This window comes from Hemicordylus capensis, chromosome 2, assembly GCF_027244095.1.
Source record: "Hemicordylus capensis ecotype Gifberg chromosome 2, rHemCap1.1.pri, whole genome shotgun sequence".
Lineage (NCBI taxonomy): Eukaryota > Metazoa > Chordata > Lepidosauria > Squamata > Cordylidae > Hemicordylus > Hemicordylus capensis.
In genome coordinates, this window is record NC_069658.1 from 421213450 (window position 1) to 421235223 (window position 21774).

Genomic DNA, 21774 nt, shown 5'->3' on the forward strand with positions numbered 1-21774 from the left:
TTGCATATTTTTCACTAAAACTGGCTGTAGAACTGGAAGGGAGCTAAAGTAACACCCATGTCTAAAAAGAAAAAAAGAGGGGAGAATTTCTTTTTTAAAAGGATGGGCCAGGAATTACCTGTCCCAGGTAAATTAGGGTCAAACTACAAACATTGGGTTTTTAAAAACCATAAATAGCCAGGGAGTGATCCAGTTCAGGACCATGGGGTACAGGGAGTGGGGCTTTAACCCTTATGGCATTAAGCCTTCATGTCCCTAGGTGGAACTATGTGGCAGAAACCACCAGCAGCACCACCGACACAGGTCAAGATGGAAGGAGGCAACTACATCAAAACCCCTCTTGCCAAGTATGAGTATCAAAGCAGCACTAACATCATACTAAAATAAATTTAAGTATGTGAACATACTTAAATGACCTTAAAACAGTGGTGCATATGCTGGTAACCTCCAGGCTTGACTACTGTAATGCACTCTAAGTGGGGCTGCCTTTGTACATAGCCTGGAAACTACCACTGGTTGCCGATATGTTTCCAAGCGAAAGAAAAAGTATTGGTTATTACCTATAAAGCCCTCAATGGCGTGGGTCCAGGGTACTTAAGAGAACACCTTCTTTGTCATGAATCCGGTCGCCTATTGAGATAAACTGGAGAGGTTCAGTTACGGTTGCTACTGGCTCGTTTGGTGGCAACATGGGACTGGGCCTTCTCTGTGGCTGCCCCTGGGTTTTGGAATATGCTCCCTGTCAAAATAAAAGCATCTCCATCTTTTAGGAAGACCCTTAAGACACACCTGTTCTCTCGGCTTTTAAATGAAATTAATTTTCAACTGTTTAATTGTTTTAATTAAATGAAATTGTTTTAATTTTTTATTCTGTGAAATTGTTTTGGTTGTTTTTATTCTGTTTTATTTTTGTTGTTTTATATTGTGCACACTACCTAGAGTTACACATATCAGGCAGTATATAAATGTGATAAACAAACAAGCAAAAACCCATGAAATAACTGGATATAATTTGTCCTTGCTTCCACTTCCCTCTCTTTCCTCTGTTGTCTTCCTTGTGTCAGTTTTAGATTGTGAGCTCCTTTAGTCAGATCTCTGTTTTCTTTTCATTTCTAAATGCCATGGACACAAATGGTGCCAATTAAAAATATTATTTGATTGGCTGACAACTGGACTAAATTACTTATGTGTAGCCCCATTGAAATGAATGGGACAGGTTAATCATGCCAAATTTCAGTGGGACTACTCATGAATAACAGTCTGGCTGTCAATGTTGTATATCATCATCATCTCAGGGCAAACAGCAGCTACAGAGGGAGATCCAATCCAGATCAGAAGCAAAGAGGGGGAAAGAGAATTTCAAAAAGAGAATGTAATGTAAAAGTATATCTCTATCGATCAATAGATCAAGTTTGAGCAAGTTGCCTTCCTCTAGGGCACAAAGAGAATTTATCTCCATGGCATGGATTCCCACAAATGGGGACTATCCTGACAAATCTGTGCCCAGATGGACCTTGGTCTGCTCCAGAAGAGCTTTTATTCTGTTCTTATCAAAGGTTGGCGTATCAGGTAATACCCAGTCTCACATTCCGTAAACCACCTAGATAATATTTTTTGTTTGGCAGTTTTAAAATCTAAGAAATAAATCCAGTGGTTTTCATTGTAGCCATTTTACACACTGAACTAACAATCATCCAGCACTGAACAACTAACACAAAAGAGATATACCTGCAAGTGTGATCATGCCCAATGATGGGAGTTCTAGACAAACAACACACCATCCGTCATCTCTCATTTTAGAAATTAATAAGCATGGATAATGAACACCTCCTAAGAGCCCCCAGCAAGCCATAGCTAAGGCCAGCATTTGAACACAAATCCCTCCAACCAAATACTAGCATATATTAGCCACTGGACCAGAAACCAGCCAGACTCAGAGTATCTTTCTTTCTTTCTGCACAGTATTATTGCTATAGGAGGAGAAGCATCTGTAGCCACGGCTTTTACTATCCAGGTCATGTATGGAATAAGCCATTTCACAAAGCAATAGTTGAAAAATGACTTAATTATCTTTAAACAGCCTTGATTGATCTTATTTAGAAAGGGCTCGCCTAGATCTAGTTTTATTCCTGGCACAGGCATGTGGCAGAATTAGTGAAAGACCTCGTGGCTAATGGCTATGTAATGCTTGAACATTGCAATCAATTACAATCTACCTGGTATTTATCAAGAGTGACTGTTTTTCTTTGAGTGGCTTCAGATCCCGATTCCCTTTATCCTCCAATAGACCTGCCCCTTCCTTGCTGGTATTTTATAATCTGTGTTGATTGAATTAACAGAACCCCTTCAGGACAGCTTAAAGGGAAATCGCTTAGCAAGCACCTGTACATCTGGGGCAGATCCAGATCTCTTCCTTCAAGGCCCATCTGGCCCTCTTTTTTCCCCTCTTCTTCTTTGTACTATTCGAATGGATACAGAAAAGGACAAACAGAGGACATGCCTATCTGCATGGCAAGAAAACCTGCTGCGAGAGCGTTCCTCTGCAAAAGGAACAGCTGATAAGACAAGGACACAACATGGGTCAGCAAAGAAATTGACATCTGGAAGAAAGTTATTTCCCCCCAAAGAAATAGCTACCCATTTATTTCCCCAACTACAGCCAGTTAAAAGTATTGCAGGAAGACGCCAACCCTAGATAACATATTTACCTATAGGTAAACTCCATATTTCAGTGAGGCTTAGTTCTGAGTAAACTAGGATCAGGCTGTAATAGATCAAAGTCAGTGAGGGTGGAGTTAAAGGCTACTCAATATACAGAGAACCGGACTTAAAAATGAAAGAAATAACTGGTGGAATGAGAGTCCATTTAATCCAGGATCTTCCTGCACCCAATAGCAGCCAGCCAGACATCCCCAGGAGATTCACAACACAAGCAGGACAACACAAGCAAGCAATGGCCTTAGGGTGGGGAGTTCTTGGCAAATCCCCACCTCTACCATCATGGCTTCATTGTATAGCCTTAGGAAAGGTACTTACTTTCATCCTCAATTCCTCATCTATGAAAACAGAGGGGCTATTCTCATGAGCAGCAAAAATTGGGCTAGGAGAGCCTAGCCTGATTTTTGCTGCTCATGTAAACCACCGGGCTCACAGGCGAGCCCAGTGGCTTACAAGCTGGTAGCCCGCTTTTGTAGCCCTCCCCTAAGCCTGGGTTTGCGGAGCAAGCGCTACACAAACCCAGGCTTCCCGATCCTGAGTAGCCGTGGTGCGGCTCCACGCCATGGCTACTCATGAGTAGACCCCCAGAGGAGAGGCGAAAAGCCGGCTCCCGGCTCTGGGGTCTCTCCAGTATGCCCTGCACACTCGCGCAGGGCATAATGGAGCTTCCGGGGGCCGCGTGGCCCCCAAGCTCCCCAGCCCCCACCGGCTCTGTCATGGAGCTAGCAATCATGTGGGCGGCCGATCCAGCCGCCCAGGGCTCCCTCCCCACTCTGCTGCAGAAACCGGGTCTCACTGATCGTGAGACCCGGCTCAGAGAAAAGTGATCTACCTCACTGGGCTGTTATGAGAGCAGGTTGAGAAAACAATATGTACATACTTTGCTGCTTGCAATATAGTGTTAATTCACACACTGCTTTTTAACAAGAACAAAAACGTCTCACAGTGGTTTACATAGAAAAAAGTAAGTATAGGAGAATGTTTTCCTGTCCCCCAAAAGGCTAAGAAGAAACTTAAGGTAGACACCAGCAACAACCACTGGAGGGACTCTGAGACAGAGACAGTTCCACCCACCCCAATGAATGTCCTTCTATTTTGGAAGGGCGGTATATAAATCAAATAAATAAATAAATAAATAAATAAGCAAGCAGATTCACTACTTTCAAAAGTGCCTCTCTGTCTAATTTGCTACAATCTGTGGGTGGGTTCGTACAACTTGCCAAAAAATTCAGTTGGTGGGAACTGGAGGTTCCTTTGAGCTCATACTCCTGGCACAAGCTGCAAGCAGACCTGCCTGCAAGTCCGGCTCATTTTGTGATATGTGAACCCACCAATGTCCAATTCTCGAACTGGATTGCAGACATTCGCCTGACATAATATGCCCAATGTCAAACATCGGCTACAAATGTTGGGCAAATGTCAGGCAGAGGAGGGAACTCTATCCTAGGAACAGGACCTTGGTGGATTACATGTCACAAAACGAGCCAAACTTGTGGCTCACATTGGGAGTGCATGCTTGCTGGAACCTCTGGTTCCAGGCCACCAGACTTTCAGTGGGTTATGTGAATCCATTCTATGAGGCTCTTTTCATGATCATTGAGAAAAGCCATGAGGGGGTTTGCGAGGAGAGTAAGCTAAGCCCACTCTCCCCACAGACGAGCAGTCAGTCTGCTCCAGGCGGCCTCAGCAGCCACCCACACAACTTCCGGCTCCGTCATGGAGCCAGCGGGGGCTGGGGAGTACGGGGGCCATGCATGAGTGCGCAGGGCATGCTGGAGAGACCCCCGAGCCAGGAGGTTGCTTTTCAGGCTCCCGGTCGGGGGTCTCCTCATGAGTAGCCGCGGAGCTGCACCGTGGCAACTCATGATCAGAAAAACTGGGTTTGTGGAGCACTCGCTCTGAAAACCCAGTTTAACTGCCGGGCTACTTAAGTGGGTGACCCGCTGAAGAACCACTGGGTTCGCAGCCAAGCCTGGTGGTTCCCACAATAGGAAGAAATCAGGCTAGCCTCCGCTAGCCCGATTTCCTCCCATCGTGTGAATAGCCTCTATCTATGCTATATAGATCAATAGTCATGTTTTCTGAAAATCTGGGGTGAATCCTATATGTGCAGTCTTATATAATGTGTGTGCACACGTACATGCACACACACCAATTCCTTTTATTCTTTCATCCCCTTCCATCACAACATACTGGCACTTGTCTCATGATCAGAGCAGGTTTGCCCGATCCTCCCCACAGTTAATCATTCAGCTTTTGCTGGGTGGGCAGATCGGCATGATCATGCTAACCCCCTGCAACATCACAGCCAATGATTGCAGCTTCACTAGGGTTCTGACATTTTGCCCACAGTCTGGTGACACGAGCAGAACGGAGCTTGCTGGGATGCATCCTGCGTGGACTAGGAAGAGGGAGGAGTTCCTCTGCCCAGAAGCAGAAGGTTGCCAAACCGCAGTTAGTCAGTCATCTGCAGCATGATACTCAGCTTCACAGATTAACCACAGCTTCGTCTACCCGAGGTTTTACACTATGTCCGAATGGGGCCATAGTTGAAGAGAATTTAAGGATGTGAGATACTTCCTAGGCTTAGACAATGTCATACTTCCTTCCTAGACAATGTGAGATACTTCCTAGACTTAGAGCCGGGTCTCATGATCAGTGAGACCCGGTTTAGAAGGGTGAGCGGGGAGAGCAGGCTAAGCCCACTCTCCCTACACACAAGCAGGGAGGGAGCCCTGGGCTGCTGGATTGGCCGCTCACACGATTGCCAGCTCCATGACGGAGCTGGCGGGGGCTGGGGAGCTCGGAGGCCGCATGGCCCCCGGAAGCTCCAGTATGCCCTGCGCGAGCATGCAGGGCATACTGGGGAGACACAGCTTTTTGCCTCCCCTCCAGGGGCCTACTCATGAGTAACCACTGCGCAGAGCTGTGCCGCTGCTACTTGCAATCTTTAAAACAAGGTTTGAGGAGCACTTGCTCCGCAAACTTGGTTTTAGAGGAGGGGTACTTAGGCGGGTTACCTGCCTAGGAACCTCCGGGCTCGCAGCAGAGCCCGGTGGTTCACACGATGGGGCAAAATCGAGCTAGCCTCCGCTAGCCCGATTTCGCCCCATCGTGTGAATAGCCTCTTAGGCTTACTGTGCTTACTATGGAATAAACTCCCCTGAACTCAGTGATACTTTCTTCTAAGTAAGTAAGCTCAAAATTAAATTGTGAGACTGTAGTCCAGCACAGTTATCTGGAAGTAAATCTCCTTGAAATCAGTGGGATTCGCTTTCAAGGAAACATGCAGAGGCTCACTCTATAATAATCTGAAGACATGGAAAAAGTAACCAGATTAACTGCCTACCCAGTAGGACCATGCTCCTGTCCGTTTCTCATGTGGCACATTGTGACCTCAATATCAGTGCTCTAGGAGTTGAGATCACAGTGTGCCACAACCAGGAAGTGCAAACAAAGCTTCAGAAGATTCAAACAAGTGAATCACTCACTCACTACAGAAGAAGGTCATTGTCAGTATCAATCCCTGGTTCACACAGTGTAATTTACCACTTCATTCATTTTGTCCTTCCTTTTTTTTTTTTTAACCCTATCCTGTATAAGATAAGACCTACCAAACCAAATGCAGCCCACCAGCTGCATAGCTCAATAGAAGTCTGTTTATTCCACCTGCCGGAGACTGCACGAACTAGGGGTTGTCAGGCATCTGACAGGCAACAATGTAAGCTGCCAAACGCGTCTTACACCATCTTCTCTCTCACCTAATATCTGGCCATACTTACTTTGTACTGATTTCTGTACTACAGGGTGCATTTTAAGGCTGCTTTACATTGTGAAGCTATTCTCACGACCACTGGAAAGTGGGCTAAGGGAGCCCAGTCTGCTTCCCAGCGGTTGTGGGAGCCACAGGCTCATGGGTGAGCCCAATAGCTAGCCCACCAAAATACCCCTCCCCTTAAATGGGGTTAGTGGAAACCCCATGTTCGTGATGGTGAGTCACCATGGCACGGCTCTGCGGTGCAGCGACTCATGAGGATATCCCCAACCGGGAAGCTGCAGCAAGCCTCACAGCCTCAGGGAGTCTCCCCAGAATGCCTCTTGCACTCGCACAGGGCATTCTTGGACTTCCAGGGGCCGGGTGGCCCCAGATCCCCACAGCCCCAACCGGCTCCGTCACTGAGCCATTTATTGTGTGGGCGGCCAATCTAGCTGCCCAGGGAGGGCTGTATGATCATCTGTGGGGAGAGCAGGCCAAGCCTGCTCTCCCTGCCAAACCCCATCCGGCTCTCCACACGGCTCGTGTGGAGAGCCTCCGTGTATGGTGGTAAACCACTTTTTGGCACCAAGCATCCACTGGCCAGGGAGCTACAGCTCTCCTCAGGTTCCTGGTTGGTATACCTAGAGAATGCACACATTTGTGAATGTATGTTTGCTGTGCTTGTTCATACATTGAGGCTGTTCTCATGCAAAAGCCAAACCTGGTCTTGCTCGCATGTGAGAACCACCAGGATTGCACCCAATCCCAGCAGCGCCTTGGCAGCAGACCCACCAAGCCAGCCACCCTCTTAAATGGGGTTAAGGGAGCTAGTGCTCTTAGCCCCATTTTTTTTTTTTAATCGTCTGCTGGGAGACTGCTGCTCCTGGCCGGTGTTGGGGAAATCCTCATAATGAGATTTCTACATTAGGCAGTATATTAAATAAATAAATAAATAAATAAAGCACTGTGTACTCACACAGTGCATTATGGGAGTTCTGGGGGCTGAGATGAAGCATCCCAGCCCCCGACCGTCTGTGTTGCTGGCGGCTACCAGCAATCCTGTGGACAGGGAATCCCCCCATCCAGGGAGTGAAGAGAGATTGTCTGCAGGGAGGTAAGTGCAAGCAGCCTTCCTCCCCACAATACCTCGACTCCTTTCTCAACAATGGGAGAAAGGGCTCACTATCCTTTTGCACATACATGTAAAACAATGTATGGATTGAATTTAAGAATACATCTAAAGCAGCCCTTAAATACTATGCAAAATGTTTGAATGCTGTTCCCACCACATAGATCCATTCATTATTTGCCATGGCATCAGCATATCAGTACAAACTTGAATGACTTGACCCTTAGAATCCAAACATGCAGACCACAGCAGCAAATTATATGCCATGTATTAAATTGAGAGCATAATCATTTTTGTTTATGCCTTTGGCACAATGCCTTAAGTCCCCTTTCCCTCCTAAAACTAAGTACATGTCTATGTAACCAAAACATTCACATATTCTTCCCCAGCTTCCCTCTGCCTCCATTTCCCTCTCCTTCCACAGTTATTTCCATTCTGTTGGTGTCTAGTTTGTAAGCACCTCCAGGGCAGAGACCTATCCTCCCATGTACAGGGACTTATGTTCCCATGGTTATGGTATTATATTATCATTTACGTACATACACCCCAAAATACTGCAACAGCCGTCTTCTCACCAAGCTAACTTGAAAGAAAATACCACAGTACAGTAATCTTTGAAAGCAATGCAGTATTTTAAATCTAAGTGGCTCATAAATATGCAAGTTCCCTTAGAAAGAAGTTCCAGTACGTAAAGATGAAAAAGGGATGCACAGGAATGCAAGAAGCCTCTTTGAAACGATAGTTGCAAGCTATCTGAGATGATAAATTATGCCAGTCCTAAAGTCTGCAGTTATCTTCTATGTTCTTTTCCCTCCTGCCTCTTTCTTCTTCATGACAGCTTTAGGAGACTTCTGTTTAGGTTAGGGTGTTATATTATAAATGAATGTGGGTCTTTGCTACTATAATTATCATTCATCCTCTGTGTGAGCTGTGGACCCTTTCAGCAATCGTGAATGGTCAAAGGATAAAAGGGGTCAAAATGAATTTTCTGTTTCCTGCAAGCTATAGTGGGTGGCACAGTTTCCTTTATTCTGGAACAAGAAGTCTGATTCCAGAGTAAGACTCCTTGTTCTAGAGCAGAGGTTCTCAACCAGATATACTCCAGACGTTGCTGAACTACAACAACTATCATCCCCGGCCACAATAAATTGTAGCTGAGGCTGATGCGAGTTGTAGTTTAACAACATGTGGACTCCCCACTGGTTAAGAACCCCTGTTCTAGAGTATGGAGTCACTGCTGCAAAGTAAGACCCCTCATTCTGAAATAAGGGGAACGGAATGTAAACTGCTGTGTGCTCTGTGCTGACCTGCATATGAAATTTAATGGCTACCCTCTTCCCTTTTTATATCTTATTACCCTCCACTGTCTTCTGATACCACTCAAAACCAGGCACAGTCAGGCTAGGCAGTGCCTTTGTTTCGGTTATGTGCTATACAAGTTCATCCACAAACAAGTGCCTGCTCAGAGTAGCCTCACTGAAGGACAATGTGCATGTCTATGGACTTGAAGCCAAAGATAATGGTTATTACTATGGACTCATTGCTAAATTTTATTAATTGCTAAATCACAAAGCGACACAAATATAGCTTTACAGAGTGATACAGTATGGGGCCTTGACCCAAGGAGCTTGTAATCGACTTTTCAGCAGAGGAGAATAGAAAGGAAAAAGCAATGGCAAGGACGAAATTGCACCAAGGCTTAATTTCAGTTTTGTGCCAGGACTACGGGATTCATGGAAGTGGTGGATTTTGAGGAGGATTTGGACAAAAGAGAGAGCCCTTTCTCATGTTCAGTGAGAAAAGGCTCGAGGGAGAGCAGGGAGGGAGGCTGCTAGCACTTACCTCCCTGCAGACAATCCCTCCGTCATTGCTGGGCGGGGGAATTGCCCACCCAGACGATTGATGACTGCACCCGGCAGCATGGAGAATCGGGGGCTGGGAAGCTTCGCCCTGCCCCCTGGAACTCCAATAGAGCACTGCGCGAGTGCACAGTGGATTTTGGGGGTCCCCCCTCAATGCCAGCCAGGAGCCCCACAGTCTCCTAGGCCCAGCTGCAAGCAGCCTGGGCTGGGCAGATGATCAAGAAAATGGGGCTAGCTCTCTTGACCCCATTTAAGAGGGTCAAGACCTCTTTGTAGGGTTTACTGCCATGCTGCCTGGTTCTTACTATCAGCAAAGACTGGCCTTACCTTTCCTAGCCCGGTTTAGGCTGATCGTAAGAACAGCCTCAGAGAATGGTAGCATCAGGTGGGTGACAAGGGGTAGAGCTGCAGGCAAAAGGGACAGCAAAAGAAAATGGGTGAGGCAGGGGGACCTTCAGAGGGCTGAGGTAGAACTGGAGAAGCAAAGATCACAGATATATTAACAATGTATTGATGTTGTTGCCCATGGGATTTGTTTAAATGTTTCTTAGTACTTCCTTTATGTATGGGTCACCTTTTGGGAGAACTGTAAAACAGAAGGAAGAGCAAAAGCAGAGGAGAAATGAGCGAACAAAAGGAACAATAATAATGTAACTTTCAAGGACAAAGGGCTGCAAATAAAGCTTTACTGAACCATTATCAACACCTCACACGCTATTCTGCATGGGCAACATCTGTCATGCCTTTGGCTTGTTGTTTCATTTAATTTTTATGATAAAAATTAAACTTGATGTCTAGTTTGAGCTGTCCTAGTAATTCAAGCCTTAAATGAAGTTTGCCTGAGGGCCTATCAAATAGCAGTTAATGACAGCTTAATTACAGCTGTAATTAGGCATCCATATTCTTATCACATACAGCAAAGCCCATCTGAAGATTCCCTGCTCAACTGGCACAGGTCACAAAATCCAGCCCTCGGACTATTCCTTCCCAACTTTAATCTCTTTGAATGCTGCTCTAGGGGAACTGGACAGACACGGAGGCTGAATTCACACGTAACATGACACATGAGTTGAAGGGGCCAGAGGTTACTGGACCGTTACATCCTAATGCAAGCCTGGCTCCCGGAACTCCAGTTCCGTTTGGAGAATGACTCAAGGTTCCACTCTCCGAACTACCATTTCTACCCTTGAGTTGTAGTGAGTTTCGTAACTCCAACCCAATTTTTAACGCAGCCTGCGTTACGTACAAATGCAGAAACTCAGGCTGCATTAACTCCAACCGGCGTTAAGGCAGGAAGCGACTCCCTCAGCCCTGCTGTCATTGACTGTGCTGGCTGTCCTTCATGAAAGAAGGAAACTGGCACAGCCAGTTCCGATTCCTCTCTGCAGTCTCACTGACTGCAGAAAGGGAGATCTCTGTTACGTCCAAGTTCGCACAGCAGAGCAGGGGAGGCACCGCGGGTCCATTTGACCCATGTTACATGTAAATGTGGCCTTAGACATCCAATGTATTGCCATAAACTATGGGCCCCTCTCACACTAGCCCTTAGTCTCCTTTCTCTGGTAGCCACAGTAATCTGCTATCCCTAGTAGTCTTGTGGTCTTTTCCAGAAGTCTTCCTTGCTCTTTCCACCTATCATCCGTTAACTGAATGAACTCAGGTTTGACAGTCAGCCCTTCTATACAGAAGAGTTGCTAGAGATGACAACTCTTTTACCAGCTGCGGGGCCATCTATAAAAATGAGCATTTTATAGAGCTTATCACCATACCAAGAAAAGCTTCACTTGCCAATTTCAGCAGATCATGAGACGAGTCTCACGATCAGTGAGACTCACCAGGTGAGGTTAGGCGGAGAGAACGGGATTAGCAAGCCTGCAGCCCTGAGTGGCCGGATCAGCCACCCACATGACTGCCGGCTCTGTCATGGAGCCAGCGGGGGCTGCAGGGATCGGGGGCCACACAGTCCCTGGAAGTTCCAGGATGCCCCGCACAAGTGTGCCCAGTCATGGGTCTACTCGTGTGTTGCCACGCTCCACAGTGACACATGAGCAGAACGCCAAGGTTAACGGAGCACTCGCTCATGAAAATTATGATCATTATACACTTACATATTTTCCAATAAAATCCTGTCATACAAAACCAACTTCTGCACAAACAGGTAAAAGCCTAAGGAGTAATTGAAACAAAGGACTGGTTTTCACGATCCGTGAGACCCGGTTTTGGGAAGTGAGTGGGAAGAGCGAGGTAAGCCCACTCTCCCCGCTCACGAGTGGGGAGGGAGCCCTGGGCAGCCAGATTGGCCGCCCACACGATGTATGGCTCTGAAATGGAGCCGGTGGGGGCTGGGGAGCTGGGGAGCCGCGTGGCCCCCAGAAGCCCCAGTATGCCCTGCACGATTGCACAGGGAATACTGGGGAGACCCCTGAGTTGGGAGGCTGCTTTTAAGCCTCCTGGCTGGGGGGTCTACTCACAAGTAGCTGTGGTGCGGAGCCGCACCGCGGCTACTCACAAGCAGATAGCCCAGGTTTGCAGAGTGCTTGCTCCACAAACTCGGGCTAAGGGGTGGGCTACAGGAGCGGGTTAGCCTCTCCAGAACCACCGGGCTCGGCTGCGAGCCCAGTGGTTCTTATGATCACAAAAATCGGGCTAGGATTTTCCTAGCCCGATTTTTGTGATCATAAGAATAGCCCCAAAGACTTGGTTTTACAGAAAGAACATTTCCAAGAAAAACAATTCTGAAAAACAACATGCAGATACTTACATTCTTAGACTAGCCAAGACTCCTTAAGCAGACTTGCTGCTATCTTCCTCCCATGAGGTGGGTGGATGTGCAGGGAGGAAGGCTACAGAAGTTCACCTCCTATACAGACAACTGGCTCCCAGTTGGGTGCGCAGATCACACACCCAGGTGATCTGCTTCTGTCCCAGGCAGCACAGAGTTGTGGGGGCCAGGACTCATCATCCCAATCCCCAGAAATCCCACAATTCATCGTGCAAGTGTGCAGTGCATTTTGGTTATCCCCCCGCAATGCCAGGCATGTGCCTCTCAGTGAGGCTATTCTTATACACACAGAAAACTGGGCTAAGGAGCCCAGCCCACTTTCCTGGGTGAGTGTGAACCACCGGGAGCCACACAGCTCCCGGCGGTAAACCCGCTTAATTCCTCCCCCTTAAACAAGGTTAGTGGAGCGAGTGCTCCTCTAACCCTGTTTCGACAATCGTGTGCCACTGTGGTGCGGCTCCGTGGCCGTGGCAACTCACAAGGAGACCCCTGACTACTGGGAAGCCAAAACAAGCCTCCGAGCATCAGTGGGCTCCTCGGAATGCCCCCTGTACTCGTGTGGGGCATTCTGGGACTCACGGGGGCCAGGTGGCCTCATGCCAACTGGCTCTGTGATGGAGCCGGTAATCATGTGGGCAGCCGATCTGACTGCCCAGGGAGGGCTGGATGCTCACGTGCCCACTCTCCCCGCCAACCCCCTTCCAGCTCTCCAAATTGTTTGTGTGGAGAGCCTTAGTGTCTCAAGAGTCAGTTAAACAGGGTTAAGAGAGCGCCCACAACCTTAACCTCATTTAATAGCCAGGCTTCATAGCTGGGTCTGCTGCTGAGGCACCGCAGGAGCCATGTGGCTCCCGGCAGTTCTCACAGGCAGCCAAGCCCGGGCTTGTCTACCTTAGCCCTACCTTCCCTGCTCATGAGAATTGCCTTGGAGTCTCTTTTTCGCCATCTTTACCACCTGAAAAAAGAGTGGTATGTCACCATGTGATAATGTGGCCAGTTGGTTTTGCTGCCTCTTCTTTAAAACTACGGGTAGCACTCTGGTGATTTTTCATGGAATATATTACTTTTACCATGGAGTTGAAAGACATTCGGTGAGGAAGAAACACTGGGGGGCGGGGGGGTGGAGTGTTATAGACTGCAAGAAACATTGGTGGTCCAGGTCCAGTAATGGCCAGCTTATGTTTACATTGGGCCTGATGCAGCCAATTTAAGTCCCACTGATTTCAGTGAGAAGATTTCGCACACCTTTAAATCTCTCCCATTGAAATCAAGTGTTAAACACTGTGTTAAACCTCTGTGTTAAACACTGGTTGGATTGGGTTTCCCCTTATCATATCTGCCAATGTCATTAGTCAAAATATTATCTTAAAGCAGGCGTCCCCAACCTGGGTGCCTCCAGATGTTGCTGAACTACAACCCCCAGCATTCCCAGCCACAATAAATGGTGGCTCGGGATGCTGGGAGTTGTAGTTCAGCAACATCTGGAGGGGCCGCAGTTTGGGGAAGCCTGTCTTAAAGTATCCAGAGAAATAAAAGATGGAAACTGGCTCTTAGCAGGATCAGATGTAAAAGGCTCCCCAAAACCGCCGGGGCTTTCAACCTATTTACTCATTCATTGTGGAATTATCTTCTCTCAATATTTTTACAGAGTTTCATGGGGCTTCTTCTTGTGTGTGTGTGTGTGTGGAGATGATTTATTTAATTTCCCAGCTAATGCTCCTAACCTTACAGATGGATTGTTTCTTTTGCCTGAAGATTATCTTTCTTTTCTAAAAATAAAAGGGAAAGGTAGCTTTCCAGCACTAGAACTTGTAGAGGAAATTGGAAAATACATATGTGCTCATAAAATCTCATAAAACACATCAAACATTTTATTTCTGAAAAATCATGTTTTGCATGATAACCTATTGAGGTATGGCAGGGAGTAGCAGCCAGCAGGTTAAAAACAGGGCCGAAAACCTGCTTACGATGCATCAGCATCTCTTGTGAAGCACTGATGCTGCTGCATTTCAGACTAATGTAGCTCTACTGTTCAGGCAACAGGGGGATTTTCACCTATCTCCCCTACATTCAGTAGTGCTTCCTGCAATCCAGAAGTGGGTCCTTGAGGTACCTAATAATAGCATTAATACTAATAACTCCCAGTCACAAGAAGCGCTTCCAAGTGGCAGGGGACATCAGTGAAAACTGAGCTCCCCCAGGTTCTGCATTAGTCCAGAATGCCACCACAGTGCCCATGCTTCCTCAACCAGCCAGTCAGCCAGGTTTTGCAGGATGTTTCAGAGTTAAAAGCCAAATGGACATGGAGAAAGAGATCTTTGACTGGAATTTTTAATAACATTTTATATAACTTTAAATCAGTTATAAGCATTTCTGGAGGAGCCTGTCCCATTTTCTTGATCTAGCTGGAATCCTATGCACACTTACTTGGGAATAAGTGAACTTTGTGAACTTACTTCTGAGTATACTGGTGGTGCAGTGGTAAAACTGCTGCCCTGTAACCAGAAGGTTACAAGTTCGATCCTGACCAGGGGCTCAAGGTTGACTCAGCCTTCCATCCTTCCGAGGTCGGTAAAATGAGTACCCAGAATGTTGGGGGGCAATATGCTAAATCATTGTAAACCGCTTAGAGAGCTTCCAGCTATAGAGCGGTATATAAATGTAAGTGCTATTGCTATTGCTATTGCTATACGAGCGGGGTGCTGAAAAGTTCTAGGCACGACCAAGAAGGGAATGACCTAGAACCATGCAACTTACATGCTATTCCACATATTCACCCCAAAGTTCAACACACTTGGCACATCGTTTCTCAAGTTTCTTTAACCCTTCCAAAAAAAAAAAAAAAAACAAATTCTGATGTCTGGTCGCTGAAATACTGCTCTGCTGCTGCTATCACCTCTGAATCATTCAAAAATTTCCTCCCTTTCAAACTCTTTTTAAGTTTTGGAAACAGGAAATAGTCAGATGGAGCAAGATCTGGTGAGTAGGGTGGATGGTCTATGCACTCAAACCCCAGATTCTTCAAAATATCCATTGTCTTGCCAGCCTTGTGAGCAGGTGCATTGTCTGCAAAAAGAGAATACTTTCTGCAGCTTCCCTCGCCGTTTTTCTTGCAATGCCTCCTTTAATCGGCACAGCAAGTTAAAGTAGTATTCTGCATTAACTGTTTGGCCCTTCTGGAGATAATCAGTCATCCAAATACCTTCCTTATCCCAAAAAAAACCGTGGCCATGACCTTTCCTGCTGACCTTTGGGTCTTGAATTGCTTAGGCTGTGGAGAACCTGAGTGCCACCACTGCAAGGACTGTTTGGTCTCTGAATAATAGTGATGTAACCATGTTTCAACAACAGTGATGAGTTATTCCAAAAAATTATCACTAGATTGCTCAAAATGCTGCAAAATCAACTTGGAGGTGTCCACTCAATATTGTTTCTCATCAGCATTCAAACATTTTGGCACCCACTTGGCTGACAGCTTCTGCATACCCAACTGCTCATGAATTATAAACCCAACGTGTTCCCTGGATATCTCTAGTGTCTCAGCAATTGTTTTAGCCAAGATTCGCCGATCTGCCAGAATCAGGTCATGAACATGATCAACAATTTCAGGAGCTGACACTGTTGAAGGCCTCCCAGATCTTGCCACATCTTCAGTCTCAAAATCTCCACATTGAAAGTTGGCACACCACTTCTTCACAGTTCAGTATTATGGACACTTGTCACTCAATGTTTGCATCATACACTCATGGATTTCCTTTGGAGTTTTCTTCTGTAGGAACAGGAACTTCATGACGGCCCAGAGTTCAACACTTGAAAATTCCACACTTTTCGTTGACATGCTTCTTTCAATGATTTGAAAAAGATTCAAAACTTAGTTCTATGATCCTGAAAATTGGCACTTTACAATATAAAAGAACACATTCCTTCCAGATACAGTGACAAAATTACGCTCAGATTTTGGGAAGTGGGTTGGGACGAGAACTTTTCAGTGCAGGTGCCCCCCCCCCCCCGCCACCGCACAGTGTGTGTTCTGGTGGGAATGAGGAATGTGGGCCTCTGAGGGGATCATTCCTGACATTCATTAGCATCGGCCACCTCTGCCTCCAAGTCACTGACCAAGGTCAAGCTTGTGACACTTCTCCAGACTTGCCCATTTATAAGTTGTACAGGAGCAACATGGATAAGATGCAGCTTTCCTATTGCTGAAGCTGATAGAGGCAGCTGGCATTTCATCTGCCCAATTGAAGAGACTAGAAACTGAGCTCTTTAATCAACCTCCAGACAAGACTGTCCATCAATGCAGGGGAAACAGCATGAGCTGGTGTTAGGCTCAAAGCCAGGTCCGAATGTGCATCTGAGTAGCCTAAGGTGCATTTATAAGCTGAGCATCCATGCCAGAAATGTTTAGCATCTGTACCATAGACTGCCATTCTGACCAAAAAGAAAAATTCACATAAAAATGTAGCCAGGTCTCTGTGTTTCTGCTTATCTATGGGCTACACAGGAAAACTAGTATATAGTACACAATTCAGCTTTAAAATATACCAGCAGTCCTAGTAAAATTTTGGACATCAGAGAGGGGAACTGTTCAGGTCTTCCAGGGGTAAGAGAGGATGGCATCAGAGCTCTGAACAGCTCCTTGTCACTTGCTAGTGGCTAATACTCCCCACAGTTACAGATCTCATTATTTCACCCTCCTTCCATTCTCTTAGTACTTGTGGGAGGCAGTACAAACATCTCGTATTTGAACATCTGATCCTTGGAAACAGAATTAAAAAGTGAGAGTTTGCCACAAAATATTGCTGAGCCAGATTCTTATGTTCTTTTATTTGTTAATTGAAATGTGCATGTATGATCTGGGAGGACCTTTCATCAAACAGTAAACAAATTGCATAAGGGTGTTTTTATGCTTTTCATCCAATTGTGAACATCTCTTGCAGCTCAGACAGAACTGGGTGAAGTCTCCAGAATGTAATTTTCTAGGAACCAGGGAACTATGGTTCAGCTATGGCTGAGCTTCTCTGACCAAGCCTGATGTAGTCAGGCCACGTCCTATAGCCCTTCAGCGGGCTTATGCACACTGCCTTCTAGTGTCCAGGCCTGAGAAGAAGACATGAAAACTTTAAGCTATGGCATTGTTTGACAGGAACAGCAAAACTAAAATAAAATAAATGACCCACACCCAGAAAAAAAAAAAACCCTTAGGAATTAGCCCTGACTTCTCTATATTTAAATAGGCAAGTGCTAGTTTTGAGCATGCCCATCTGAGGGAAACCAGGAATGTTCCAGAGTGATGAGGGAGAAGGAATGAGTTGGAATGCTAACAGTCAAGAATGTCAAATGGCTTACAACTGGAAGCCACTGAGAAGAAACATCTGAGGGAAACCATTGAGGGGGGGCAGCCCTGCCAAGAAGCAAGATTGTGGACTTCTTCAGGTGGCAGCCTATGGGCCAGTTCTCAGGGGCAGCATGGCAACCCACCTAGTACTCCCCCAACCCCCACTGCAGAGGACGGAAGATGGAATGGCATGACACTGCTTTTCCTCTTTCCTTCCCCAATAGAAAAGGAAGGAAGGATGAAAGCCTTGAAAGGAAAGGAAGAATGGGGATGTGATTTTAATGTTGTTTTTTAAGCGGGGCTGGGAAAGGCATCCATTGGTGCGCTGCTTCATGCAGCAAAACGTCATGGGCCAGCCCAGCACTAACCATCAGGGAGCTGGTGGTTGCTGAAAAAGTTGTTTTAACTTTTTATATGTGTTTTAATTGTTTTTATGTTAACCGCCCAGAGACAAAAGTTTGGGCAGTATAGAAGTTTAATAAATGAATGAATAAATGAATGAATGAATAAACTCTGTCACCACGTTCCCATATAGAAAGAGCAAGAAGTGGGGACACAGGCAAGACACAGTCCCCTTACACCAGTGCTAAAAGACGTGAGTGCGTAGACAGCGCAGTGCTGTGCTTTGAACAGCAGACCACAACTTTGTGCTGTTCATGTTAGAACAAAGACAGTGCTTCGCACATTGGGTTGGTCCTTTGGAAATTTCCACCTTGGAGGACAGATATTCAGCAATGCACTTTAATGAGGTGATTAATTATTTTGCCAGAGTTGTTAAGTGATAAAGACTTACATGTGTTCTCTCAGAAATAAAATGTAAAATGATCCCCTCTGTAACATGTTGGCTGGGATGATCTTGCATGTTCGCCCTGGGCTTAACAAAATTTTGCTTGAGGCCAGTAACAGTTGGCTGGCATACAGATCCAAATGAGGATAATCACCCACCACATGAGGAAAACTTGCAAGTAAAATCAACCACAGCCTCATGCACCACCACTAGAATTTTGCCACATTGTAAGCACTGCAAGCAAAATATACACTCTTTAAAAGGCCTCATCCTGAGAGCATCAAGTGCACAATCCCTTCTCAATCTGAAAAACATGTGTAAAGGAGAAATTTTACTTTTAACAACAATGAAAACGACACCTTCTTAATCATTTCCTGCTATTCTACCCATTTCCATGACAACTGATCCAGCACAGAGCTGGACTGACTTTTCATGCGATTGCAGAGTGTAATTTTTAACCCTTATGAATGAGACCTAAGTGCATTTGAGAAGAAGGAAGGAAGGAAGGAAGGAAGGAAGGAAGGAAGGAAGGAAGGAAGGAAGGAAGGAAGAGAAATTTCCAGTTTTCCCTTCCATAGGTATGAAGAGCTACAAAGTTTCTTGCAGTAATAAATCTAGAACATAAAATCCTCAAAAGGGTGAAGCAGCCTGGCATGCTATTTCAGAACACGCTGAATGAGACTAAGAACTCCTGATGGTAACCAAAGATTGCGGGTGGCAGCTCATAACATTGTTATCTATATAGTGCCATTGTCAGACACTGTAGCAGTTGACAGACAACTGAAAGTGACAGGCTCTCAAATGAAAGCAAAAAGTGAAGGGAAATGGAGACAAGATAAGAAGGGATAAAAATACCATGAGAAAGGAACATTGGTCTTATTACCGTGAAGGGTTCTTTTTCCCTGTGACTGGAGCTCATCAGACTGCGTTGTGGACTGAGCATGCTCGAGGCAGGACCAGATCACATGTTGCTAATTTCCTGTACCAGGAGGCCATAGCCTCAGTTCGGGGACTGTAGAAGCTAATGTGGCATGTAAGGCAGAAAGGAGAGAGAGAAAAGTCTAAAAGGCAACTGGTTAGTATACAGATATGTAACTGTACATACAAGAAGAAACAACATCAGGGAAACTAAGTCAAGAAAACTCTGGGAGCTGCACCCTCCCAAAAGGGCAACCCATTAACTATATATATCCACAGTGGGGTGGGGTTATGCTGGTCAATGACTGAAATAAAGTATCTATCTATCCACGGTGGGGCTGATGAGCTGCAGTCACAGGGGGACAGAACCCTTCACAGTAAGACCAGTGTTCCTCCCCCGCCCCCCGTGCTGGAGCTCATCAGACTGGGACATGCCCAAGCAGTCTGAAACTGGGTAGGAAGGACGTATGATTAAACGACCTGTTGTAGGACCCTGTGGCCAAAGGCTGCTTGGGGTGTGTGGAAAGATAAAATTTTATAATGGCAGATGAAGGGTGTGACCAAGGACCAGGTCGCTGCTTTGCAGATATCACTGAGAGGGGCATGTGCAGAGAAAGCCGCCAATGTAGCCACACTATGAGTAGAGTGCACTGTGAGGGATAGGAAGACTGAGAGCCTCGTAGGTGAGAACAATGCATGCCCTGATCCAGTGAACCAAAGTGGATTTAGACACTTTGGCACCCAGAGAATTGGAATGGAAGGATATGAAGAGGGAACCAGAACAGCGGAAGCCCCTGGTTAATCAGATGTAGATGTGGAGCACCCTATGGATGTCCAGGATATGCCAGGTCTTTCCCCTAGGATGAGATGGAGCAAGGCAGACCGAGGGTAGGTCGATGTCCTGTGAACGGTGAAATGTTGAGTTAATTTTAGGAATAAAGGTGGGGTCCAGCTTTAAGACTACTGAATCTGGCTGAAACAGGCAGAATTCCTTGCAGACCAAGAGGGCCCTCAGTTCGGACACCCTGTGAGGCGATGTAATGGCTACCTGGAATAAAACTTCATATGAGAGGATCTGAAGGGAAGCAGAGGACAGAGGCTCTAATGGAGGCTGGGTCAAAGCATTTAATACTTTGTTCAAGTTCCATAAGGGGAACCTGTGTACAGGAGGAGGGATGAGGTTGGATGCTCCTCTCAAGAAATGGGTGATATGCAGATGAAGAGTAGTTGGATCCAGGGAAGAGAGGTCGAGGACTGTTGCCAGTGCTGAAGTTTGCTTCTTGAGAGTATTAGGACGCAGGTGCTGATCCAAGCCAGACTGGAGGAAGGCAAGTACTTCAGGTACTCCTGCAGAGGTAGGATTAATATTCTTTCTGAGGGACCAGAATGAGAAGGCTGCCCTTATCAGAGAAGGTCTGATATATATGGTTAGTGGACAGACACTGAGATGCCAAAATGGTGTTCTGGACTTGAGTGGAATAGCCTTGGCTGGCTAGTTGGACGCATTCAACCTCTAAGCGCAGAGTTGTAGCAACCCTTGGCCTGAGTGCATCAGAGGACCCTGAGAGAGCAGATCTTTGCAGATGGGAAGATGCCAAGGAGGATGTGCAGACAGAGCCACTAGGTCGGAGAACCAGAACCTCCAAGACCAGTGTGGAGCTATGATGATGACTTCTGCCTTCTCCATAGTTACCTCCCTGAGTACTTGTGGGATGATGGTGATCGGTAGAAAGGTGTAAAGGAGAGTTGGTGGCCATGGGACTTAGAGGGTGAGCTGAGTGGAAACTGGTGAAATAGTGAGGAAGTTGATGGTTTGCATCGGAGGCAAACAGATTGATCTGTGGTTGTCCTAATTGGGCCATCATCTGTTGAAAGACCTCTGGGTGAAGAGTCCACTCCACTGGATGTATCCTGCATCAACTGAGTCAGTCCGCCTATAGGTTGGCATCGCTTCTGAGGTGTTCTGTGATAACGGATGCAAGGTGCGTCTCAAGGAGAAGAGGAGGTCGGATTCTTCCATTAAGAATCTGGTTCTGGACTTGGCAGTGGCACTGTCCATCCTGACTAGGATGTGGTGGCCTTGGGTCAAACATCTGAGTTGGATGAGTGCTAGTCAGACTCTAGCCAGTTGATGCTCCTGCAAGCCTCCCCTGGAGACCAAAGGCCTAGGGTGAACTGACCTGAGCAGTGAGCTCCCCATCCTGTTTGATTGGCATCCATGGTGAGTACTATCTGCTGAGGAGTTGTCCAGGGAAGACCCTTGTTGATGGCGGGAGAGAGCCACCAGAGGAAGGATCATCTGACCTTGAACAGTAGGGGAATCTGTCTGTGTGTGCCTGTCATGATGTCGTCTTGGAGGGGGAGAAGGAACCATTGAAGCTGTCACAAGTGCCATCTGGTCTAGGGGATATAATCCAGGCAGGCCACCATAGATCCCAGAGTTGTAGTCAGGAGTATCAGGTCTGCTGATTGTTGTTGGAGTT

General features: G+C 46.4%; 1 long non-coding RNA gene across 1 annotated transcript in view; it reads right to left on the minus strand.

The window, feature by feature from the left end:
• The window catches only part of LOC128342174 (uncharacterized), a 101097-nt gene that overhangs the window by 3050 nt on the left and 76273 nt on the right, over window positions 1-21774 (minus strand). The gene's annotated exons all lie outside the window — the stretch shown is intronic.